This window comes from Calonectris borealis, chromosome 1 (genome assembly GCF_964195595.1).
Source record: "Calonectris borealis chromosome 1, bCalBor7.hap1.2, whole genome shotgun sequence".
NCBI lineage: Eukaryota > Metazoa > Chordata > Aves > Procellariiformes > Procellariidae > Calonectris > Calonectris borealis.
The window spans coordinates 163,885,470-163,896,798 of NC_134312.1; positions in this window are offsets into that span (position 1 = coordinate 163,885,470).

Here is an 11,329-nt window from a genome sequence, read left to right on the forward strand (position 1 = left end):
TTCTCTTCTCTTCTCTTCTCTTCTCTTCTCTTCTCTTCTCTTCCTTTTTCTTCTCTTCTCTTCTCTTCTCTTCTCTTCTCTTCTCTTCTCTTCTTTTTCTTTTTTCTTCTCTTCTCTATTCTTCTCTATTCTTTTTCTTTTCTTTTCTTTTTTCTTTCTCTCTTTTTCCTTCCTCTTTTCCCCCCTTCACTCTTCCCTTCCTTCCCTTCATCCCTTCCTTTCCCTCTTTCCTTCTCTGCCCCATCCTTTCTCTCAGTCTTCCTCTCTCCTCCTCCCTCCCTCTCTCCTTCCCTCCTTCTCACCCCGCCCTCCTTCCCCTGCCCTCACCTCTCTTGCATTTGCCAACAGCTGTTAATACACATTGCAAAGAAAATTTCCCTGGAGATATGGTAACTTTTATGGTAAGGAATAAAACACATTGTCAAGTGTACTTTTTGGCAGAGATGTTTCTCTAAATTTAGACTTAAAACAAGCTGTTTCAGTAAAAAATCTATACCTGACTAGGTATCATTAAATTCACATCATGTTTGTTATCCAAGCTGATCTTGACTGTTTTCAGAGATAAAACACAAGCTAATGCAAATAACTGCAAGGGTCTCTTTGTTTGCTTCTACTCTGTCATAGTAAAACAACAATTGTTCGATGTAGTCAAAACTTCCTGCCATTAAGTTTTATATTCTTTTTTAAGAGGGCTTGTCCATCAATAAAGATAATAATGGTTGACAAAAATACATCCCACAGAAATAAATATTTTATTTACCCTTTAAGCATTATTGGAGGATATTTATATAGCAGTATTTTCAGGAAAACTGTTGTGTTTACAAGTTGGCAAGCCATTAGCTCTTCTTCCTCTCAAGCAACTAAACTAAAAATCACTTGAAGATATTACAACAATCTTGGATTGTTTACTGCCATTTAGTCCTATTTATTGTTCATTTCTAAATCCAAGCAAACAGATTTCCTTGACTCGACATTTTAGAAAAGTTTAATTTTCATATCTTCAGTGATACATATGAATTGCAAATATTAATAATCCTGTCACAAAAGCACTTAGAGTTATGACATATTTACATGCCTTTTTCATAGCAATTTATATTTCCCTAGAAGCAACACTGTTGGAATTTATGAGCTAGAGAATGAAGAAAAATAGCCAGCAAATTAGTGGTAATACAGACTTACTGTTAGTTTTGCCACTGGCAAAGAGTGTTTTCAGTACCGGCAACAGGCTCATTAGCCGTTGTATAAGGCATCTGTGATACTGAGTCATATCCTGAGGCAGCATTACTCTAGTCTGGCCTTCAAGCAGAACTTTACCAACAAAATCCTTTTCTTATTGCTGTTTTGTTATTGGTGGTGGTGGTGGTTGTGGTGGATTTGGTGCTTTTTACATTGCATTTTGGTAAACAAAATCGGAGATGTTCAGATCAGATTGCTAGCCAGTCTTACTTGTCAGTTTTAAATACCAGTTGAAACAAGCAAGGAACTCATCAATCCTTTGGAAATGGACTGCTAATGTAATATTTAATCCATTAGGAGTTATGGCTTTGTTCATTAATTTCATTAGCAAAGATCTAAAATGCGCCAACCTTTCCTTTTAGGTCCAGACCATCTGCATTAATATCCCTTGGAAATGACTTTGTTGCTTTTGAAGTTTACAGCTAGTAGCAGAAAGTTGAATTTATGTGTGCTCCTGTCAAATTGAATTTATAGCAATGCTAATTGTTAGCTGGAAGGCCAGGTTATGATACTTTCTGCTTTCTAAGAAATTTTTTTCTTTGCCTGGTCTAATCATGGCCCTATGAATACTGTCCTGGTTTTGGCTGGGATAGAATTAATTTTCTTCCTAGGAGCTGGTATAGTGCTGTGTTTTGGATTTAGTAAGAGGATAATGTTGATAACACACTGATGTTTTAGTTTTTAAATAGTGTTTACATAAGTCAGGGGCTTTTCAGTTTCCCATGCTCTGCCAGGTTCACAAGAAGCTGGGAGGGAGCATAGCCAGGACAGCTGACCCAAACTGGCCAAAGGGGTATTCCATACCATATGATGTCATACTCAGTATATAAGCTGGAGGAGTTGGGCGGGGGGCAGCGATCGCTGCTTGGGGACTGGCTGGGCATCGGTTGGCGGGTGGTAAGCAATTGCATTGTGCATCACTTGCTTTATATATTCTATCATTATTATTATTATTATTATATTATTATTACTACTACTACTACTACTATTTCTTCTTCTACTGCTACTACTATTTTACTTTATTTTATTTCAATTATTAACTGTTCTTATCTCAACCCACGAGTTTTCTCACTTTTACTCTCCTGATTCTCTCCCCCATTCCACCGGAGTGGGGGGAATGAGAGAGCGGCTGTGTGGTGTTTAGTGGCTGGCTAGGGTTAAACCACGACAATATAACGAATCCAAAGACGTATTGCCAGTTCATTCCTGCCACACGGCTGATATATCTGCAGTGTTGGTTGGTTGGAACCAACACATTGGAAAAATAACTCTATTGATATAGATGTAGTTAAGCCTATACTTTGTATGTAGTCTCTAGACCTTGGAAAAGCATCAACATTTTTAATCTGTGTATTTAACATCAATTTAATTTCCTTACATAATAATAATCAACCTTCTAATAAGGATTTTCATAATCATAACTGTATTTAGAATCATAGCTCTATTCCTTTAGTTGAACGAAAGAGTTGATTAAGGCAATGTTACTTCTCTCACTCCTGCTGGACACCTGAGGTGGGGATGAGTCTTGTTATCTGCTATCTAAAAACTTAGGTACCTTATGTAATTTAGTCATCTAAGCTCTTTTTATAGAGAGTTGAGGAAGACATGCATCTCCAGAAGGCAATTCATTTTTCCTGTCATAGAAGCTTATATTAAAATGAGATGTGTTGCAAATGTCTCACAAGATGACTAAGAGAGTGTCTGGACAGGCTTGGACCAAACACTTTTCTTTTAGAAGACTGAGCTTAGGTGAGATGACTTCTACCTCTTCTGCCTACAAGCTCAACTTATTTTACATTCCCAACAAGGACTTTGGCTAGGAATCCATTCAAAGATTTCAAAACACAAGGTTTATTGTGATAGTTTTCTGTGGACTGTATGCTTCCTTTGAGCATACATGGATCCTAAAAAAAAAAGTCCAAACCACATTTTTTGATATTTGGTGGAAAAGAATTATAACTTTTCCTTTTAGAATTGATTTCTCATTTTTGTTCAATAGCTCAAAGTTTTTGTCCAGTGAATGGTACTCATCTTCCAAGATACTAATAGATTTCAATATACTACTTAGTTTTGTGATGAAAACCTCATAGAATTTAGTCAGGTTTGTTTTCTTGCTGATGTTTTTTGACAGAACAGGTAACAAAGGCTTGAATCTCTACGCTAGAAGTTCCCTGCAAGGGAAGCAGGGTATGCTGTTACTTCTACAATCAATGACAAAATATGTAATTTGATCTCAAATGATGCTACTTTTTCTGTATAGTCTTGGGGAAGAAGTGTTATTCAGAATAAATCATTATTTCCTTTATGTGGGAACTTAGAGCTGTCAGCACTTTTGGAAGTCCACCAGGTGAGTCCTTAAAGTTACAGTAGAATATCGGTATCTGTCTGTTTTGTGTCTTACATTTATTAGATAATTTCTTCTGTATTATGATTGCATCTTTTAAATTAAATTTAGCAACTGGAGAAAACACAGTAGAAGAATGCCTAGATCTATGCTCATTTCTTCTGGTATAGTCTGGTATAGGGATTTGCTTGTGAATGTGACATGGTCCAGTTCATAGAAGTCTCCTACTGCATGGAGTTGGAGATATATAGACTTATTTTCATTCATGGCTATTTCCGTTTTTTTTTAGGATGAAGATTAGCGAGAAGAATTAAACCCTCTTATCTAATTCTCCCTGCCCCATCTTTTTTGAGCTTATTATCATAGAATGAGGCATTTCTTCAATGTTAGAGGCGTTTTTTTTTTCCCCTTGGAACTCAAAATTAACAGTCGTCTTAACTTCACTGTTAGCTAAGGTGTTACCCCCTCTTTGAGAAAAAGAAGAGAATAGAGAAAAAAAGCTATAATTTAAGCTGACATTTCTTATTTGTGACTATGGATCTTTTCACTCATTCATTTTTCACATAGGCCTGGGAGACAGAAACTTTTTACATTGATCCTGTTACTGTGAGTTATTTATAAAGTTATTTTCAAAGGAAGTAGTGGATAAAGGTTTTTTTAAAATTATTTTTATTTTTCAAAAAAACTTTAAATTGTAGCTGGGAGTAGGGGAATATTCTGATATTCTAAAATGGGCACTCATTCACAATGTCCTAACATAAATGTAAATTAACATGCAAAGATAGAGAGAAGCCTTAGCATATTTTCAAAGTTTTAATTAAAACATGAAACATAAAATAGATCAGAAGGTATGGCACAAATCCTGAGTACTGACTACAAGCACGCAGTGTTAAGGATTAAATATGATCTCCACGACAGAGGCACAAATAACACATTTTCAATCTTTCCATAGGAGGAACCACCAAGTATTACATACTTACGTCTACAGACTTAATCAGTTAAGTAAAATCCCAGATCCCACACGTAACATTTTAGTAACTTCATACTTCCTGACATTAATAGATCCTTATACAAGGCGTTGCAATTAAATTGGTACAACCAATTTAAACCTGTGGAAAAAAATCTGCTGTAACATTTTGCGTGGCCTCCTGAATGCTTGATTGGAGCAATTTCCTGAATAAGTCTTTTCATAATCTAAACCTGGGCCATGTACCTGTATGGAATCAAGGAGTGAACCTCTGATAGCTTCTTCTCTTGGAGGGGATAGGATGGAATCTTTTAGGAATTTTTATCTACTAGAGGTTCTCTGCACAAGAGACTGGACATTGCTTACACTGCGCTATGGATTTTCTATTTTGAGTTGTTTGATTCTTGCTATGAAAGAGAGAATATAAGATCTCGCAATGTGCTTACTGTATTATAAAGGGTAGGGCAACATTTAGATGGGATATTTGAATTTGGCAAATTCAATTTAATTCAGAGACTCACTGTTTTGAAGCTTTTTGAATAAATGAGAGACAGCCTGAAGGGTAGAGAAATAAAGGGCAGAGCTAAGTCTGCAAGCAAGAGTTTTGTTTTTAACCTCACAATTTGAAAGACTCTCAATGCACATACATCATATAGCAAAGATATAATTTGGTGAAAAGCCAGTCAGGTTTTGATATAGAGCTATTTCAATACAATGTGCTGTAGATCACAAATCCTCAAGAACATTTTATTTAAACCAGCTAGCAATGTTTGAGAAATGATAATTACTAACCTTCATGAAATGTAGATTTAATTTTGCCTTAACGTTTGATAGCTTTATGGGTCTTTTCTACAAACCATTTTTGTGTTTTTGAAATGTGTCAGAGTGACAGTGCAAGAATCTAATGTCTTTTATCCAGGCACTGAACAAACAACACCCGCAGAAGCACTGCAGGCTTCCTGACATTACCCTGTCAAAGCATTGTCTTCAGCTCCATTTTGGAAGAATCAGTGACAGAGGTTGGTGCAGTTTAGCTTCTGCTTGTTCAAACCTCAGCCTCTTTGCTGAAACTGCCAATCAAATGTACTAGTTGCAACATGCCTAAAACTGCAGTGTTCTTCAATATAGTCCAGCAAAAAGCTAGAAAATAAAGCAAACGGTGTTGCTGCTAATTTGCCTAAAATTATACAACCAGTCTAAAACTGAAACATCTCATAAACACCTTATCAGTTCCTTGGTTTATCCAGCTCCTGTGATAATTGGACTAAATTCCCTGGAAAAGGCTGGCATACCACAGAAGTAAATTTGTCCTTCTGGATGGTAGGGTCTCTGATAAGATGTGTCTTATCACCCTAATAAATAAAAGTAGAAGGAAAATGGAGAAGATGACTGTGATGAAGAAGATAGTGTATATAAACAGAAATGCCAAATATTACTGCCTACAAAGACATGTATGATGGATATATGGAGAGTGTAACCTATCTAGCCACTTAGCAGTGGATAAATAAATGTTATTTTCCTTCTGAGACTGAAAAGAGTCTGAACTCATTGGAATTCCTCAGCCTTACTTGATCTGCCCTCCAGAGTTCAATACTTATTTAATTATGGTTTTTTTTAGCACTTATGAGTAATAAAATATATTGTGACAGTCATTGTAGGTGAATCAGAAATTGCAAAATGGATGCTGCTTCATGGAGTGAAAAGCAATTGTGAACACAGGACTGCGAGGGACCTCTTGACTGATGAAATGCAGTTACCCACTATCTCAGGCTATACAAATCACATAATATCCCTAAATATATCCAGGCCTATCTGAAATGCATGAAGATTATTTTTTGGGTTTGTTGTTTTTCCCACTTGCCTCATCAGGAAATCTGATGAAGAAATTCAGAGTTTTATGAATTTAGAGGATTCTTCTAATTTCTGGTCTGAAGTCTGTTAAAATTACCAACAGATGCCAAATGAAAATCATGTGTCTGGAAGCAAAGGCTGAATTTTGCATACCAGCAATAATATTCTGTACTTGATGTCTTGATTGGCTTTCCCTCATATTAATAATTTTTTAAGCATAAATTTTTGAAGTAGGCTCTACAGACCTGAATAACATTGGGATTCCCCTTCAGTAGGCCATGAAGAAACCTACAAAGAAACAGATCTGCCTTGCAAATCAACAGTCTGATTAGAAAGAAAATGTTAAAATTAACAAATATACAAAATGCTAAATAAAATTATCATGCAAAAGGAGCGATAGGGTATAATGTAAGAAAGACAACAAAATGATTATGCAGTTGTAGGGATGATATCCATACTAGTCAGTGGTTATACATCTGTGCTTTTGTCTGTATTGCCAGAGAACTAGACGAAGTTTATAACAAGGATTTAGAAAACATTTAGGGTAACATTTTTTTGCATGTTAATTACTACTTTGACCCAGTGTGGTTTCAGTTTAACTTGGAAAAATAAGAACAATGGATATTGACGACATTGGATCGTTTTCAGAGTCAAATTATGATCTTTGAAACCAGATGTTTTAGTGCACAGATAACCAATGTTTCTCACTGAAGATTGGTACGTGGACACCTGATAGTGATGGCTATGAAGTATGCTTATTTCTTTAGAGGTCAAAATGCAAAAGTAAATGTTTATGTTGTCTTTCTTTTCTGAGTGTTCAGTCAGTTGTATGTTGCCTGTTTTTAATATAGAAAGATGCTCTTCCAAGATCCTCTTAAGACTTAAAGGAAAAGAAACCACATCTGTTAAAAAAAAGAAAATTAAAAAAAAAGAAGAGAAAAAAAGAAAAGATTGTGCTGGTGATCCTTAGCTGGTGTGTTGGTACATGCCTGTTTACGTAGAGATGCATGTTTATATATATTAATGTAAGTTAGCACACAATTTTCCTCTTCTCATTTCTGCTGGAAGTGTTACTTGGCTAGAGTTTCAGCACTCAGAATTCTGATTCCCATTAGCAGAGAGTTTCCACTAGGACCAGGGAAACTATTACTGGTCTTGGCTCTTCTCTCCTGGAGATTGCTGCCTTTTCAGCAGTGATATGAGTGTTTGTCTTTGCCACAGCAATTTAGACGCTAATGTGTTTCTGCAAATTGCTAGGCTGTAAGCTGTTGCAACTCAGGAGCAGACACGGTATCTTCTAGTGGGACAACAGCATCTTTTAGAAGCATGTAACAAAAAAGCTGCTCCACCATCAGAGCTCACAGACAGTGAGGTTTACTCACAGACAGTCTGAAATCTTACCATTTTCTCTCTGGACTGTGTCAGTATTTTATCTGGGAACAATTACATTTAAAATGCATAAACCATTTAGAGAACAAGAATGAAATTTCTCAGGACTTGCATTACAGATTTCTAGCTTTTGGACTAATGTGAGATTGTCCCTCTTTTTTCTGTTTTTTTTTTTGTTGTTGTTGTTTTTGTTTTGGTTTGGTTTTGTTTTTTCTTTTTTTTTTCTTTTTTTTTTTTGTTTTGGCTTTGATTTTATTGAGTAACAATCAGTGTATTTGGCTTCAAGATTTGTATTAAATTACCAGAAAACTGAAGAGAAAATCTCAGTAGATACAAGCAAATTTCATCTGCATTTCCTTGGTAAGCCACAGAATTTGACACGGTCTATTTTCTTTGTTATTACACTATCTAAATTTGAAACAGGACTGATCATTTCTCAAATTAGCAAGTATGTTCATGGGATTATAAACTCTCAAATAATATGATCTGAAATTCCAGTAATTTTCCAGAAACATAAAAGTAGATGGCTTTTGTGTGATTTACAGCTTTGTCACAAATACCTTGTAAAACTTATTATTGGAGGAGCCTTGTTTTCATACTCAAATTTTCTCTAAAATTGAGAAGATTTCATAGAATTAAACCACAATTTGCTCAATGCAGTATGTTTATTTTCCAAACTTTTCTTATCTTCCTCTTAATTTTAAAATTTGGAGTCAGAAGAGAATAATCTGGAATTCTTTCTCTTGCTCTTTATTGATAGGGTTGTTAACCTTTGTACCTCCTGCTGTCATGCATGTGGTATCTGAAAAGCTTCATTCTTAATGCAGTAAATCCCTGGGATTAAATGTGTTTCATCTCTGTATGTGTGACGTCCATCATTGCTGGAAAGAGAAAAAGACGTCTAAGAAAAACACATCAGAAAGCATTTCTGTGAGTACTGGACTTTGATTTGTACACCAAAAGCTATTATATATGAGGTTTCATGGGCAAAAGATGCGAAGATGGTCATCCAAATGCAAAACTAGCCAAGGAGGATACTTAGGAAACTGGGGTGACGATGAAATTTAGTGGTGAAATAAGAGCAAATGATTTTAGCACTCATGTTTATAGTAAAATTAATCCTGGCGGAAAGGGATTCCAAGCAAAAAGGTCCAGACTCAATTTATAGTACTCTTCATTAAACTCATAGGCAAGTGTGGCTAAAAATCCACCCAGGACAATGCAAAACTCATTTGCACTGTCTGTGTGCCCAGTGAACAACATTTGCCTGCTAGAGACCGATAAGTTACATAAAAGAGTTTACTTAAGTAGGAGTTTAACAATGTCAAGGTAGAAACGAAACATAAATAACCTATCAGTTTGGCAAACCTCAGAAATCTTTGAAAGACAAAGTTACTGTTCTTCAAAGTACACTTGCAAAGTCACACGTGGTGGCTAAGGAAGGCAGTCACTACTCTCTCAATCCATTTCTGTCTTATTCACAGTTTATTGACCAGCCTAGTGCTCCAACTGTTCCTCTTAGCATGAGGACTATCCATGAAGCAAAGGGGTCCAATCGCTGCCACTGAAAGAGGTGGTTTACAGGGCTCTCCCACCGTTCTCAGCTTCAACAGTGCCCATCTTCCCACTGAGCAGAGAGGTCTCATGGATGGTAACAGCCTGAACTGCTCATACCCTCTTTTGCCAGCACGATCAGTGTTAACTGTTCATTAGATGTGAGCTATTGGCAGTAAGTAAATTCTGTAGCAGTGTTTCCACCTAACTAACTCAGTTCCCCTCTGGCCCAGGACTCTCCAAGGCCATGTTTGGCCATGAAGGCCTGTGCTGCCTTCACCTCTGCTTGCTCCCACAGCAACTTCTCTATTTGTTTCTTCCAGTTCTGCTCAGCCCTCTCAGTACCGTGATGCTCAGTTCTTCTTTTAGAAAGGGTTAACGGACGTACAGACTTTATTCACCTAAAATGGTGTCTCTCCCTGGCTTTCTCTCCAAAATTAAAATGAAATAAACACTTCCATAACTCTTTTTACTCAGCTTCGAGGCTACAGGTTACATAGTTTTAGTAAAGAGACCCTTCACATCATGCCTGTTGTGTGTTACTGCAGAAGTAGAAGACTAGACGGTAGATCCAGTCGGTGCCTGAATATCACATGGTGTAGAAGACCAGTCCTGCTAGGGTAAGTATCCAAACTCCCTGTGCAGCTAATGAAGAGAGGTAACACCTTAGAAGTTGTTTTTCTTCTACAAGGAGAAGCTGGAAGGAATTAGCTGGATTGAATCCCATGCTAAAAGTGAGTTTTCTCATGTAACTTCACATATTAAATATTAGATATCCTTGCCAGAAGAGACCTACATGACCCTAGATACCTTTCTCAGGATGAGAAGAATCACTCTATCAAGATGCTCCATTGAATCTGAGGGCTCAGTTCAGCTGGCCACGTAGAGGTTGTTTTTACCTTTTGAGATGGCCTAAGGCATCTGCCGGGAGCTGGCAGAAACAATGCAGGGCACAGCTGAGAAGGCCACTGCCTCTCTGCAGTGCCAGAAAGGGGCAGGTGTCTCAGACCATCCTGGTGTAACTGCATAGCCTTCTGACATGGCATTGCCACGGCTAGTAATTGGCCATCAGCTTTGTACTGACTTTTCAAGTCGTCTGGACTGACGCTCATCAGACTTGCTGTCTGAATTTTTCTTTACTTGCCTGCAGCTTTGTTTTGCTTGGTTTAGCTGTGACAGTAGGTTTTTTTCCTAATTGACTGGGTGGCTATGGCAAATTTGCTTTACTTTAGTTTATCTTTGCATGAGACAACCATAGTTTTATACAGATAGCAGTGACAAGCAGTTATTCTATGTAGAATGAGATATTTATGACTTTAACATAATGATCTAATGTAGAGAAATACAGGCTTAGTGCAATAGCAGAGTCCTTGAGAAATGCAGACATAGGATGTGGTCTAGAGGAGCACAGGCATGGGATGGTAAAGGACAGGGCACAGGGTTGGTACTGGGGACCCCATGGCTATAAACAACTGACCTGTGGTCAATTAAAGAAATACAGACCTGGAACGGGACAAAACTGGTTTTAAGGGTCACAAAAAGAACCAAGAGATAGTATCTGACATATGTAAATGGCACCATATAGAGTAAATTGAGATATAATCTGGAGAAACAGATGAATGAAGGAGGAGCAAAGGTATAAAAGCATGTTAGCAAAAGTATAAAAATGACATAAAGTGAAGCCTGAGGTGAGGAAGAATAAACCATTAACATCATATTCCTCTGTTTGAAGGACCCCAGATGCTGATGACCCAACATAATCCCTCTTCTGCAGTCTGAAACTACCAGTTTTAAGACCCAGACAAACAATGGAAGGCTGAGCATAAAACTGTGAAAAAGAGATAGAAACTATGATGTAGTTTATGTATTACAATTTATTTGTACTATTACTCTTATTGAGACTTTTTCTGTGTAGAAATATTCTAACCAGGTAACTATGCTTTCTTTCCTGTAATAATTAGATCTACGCTAATAATGATTCTTGAATT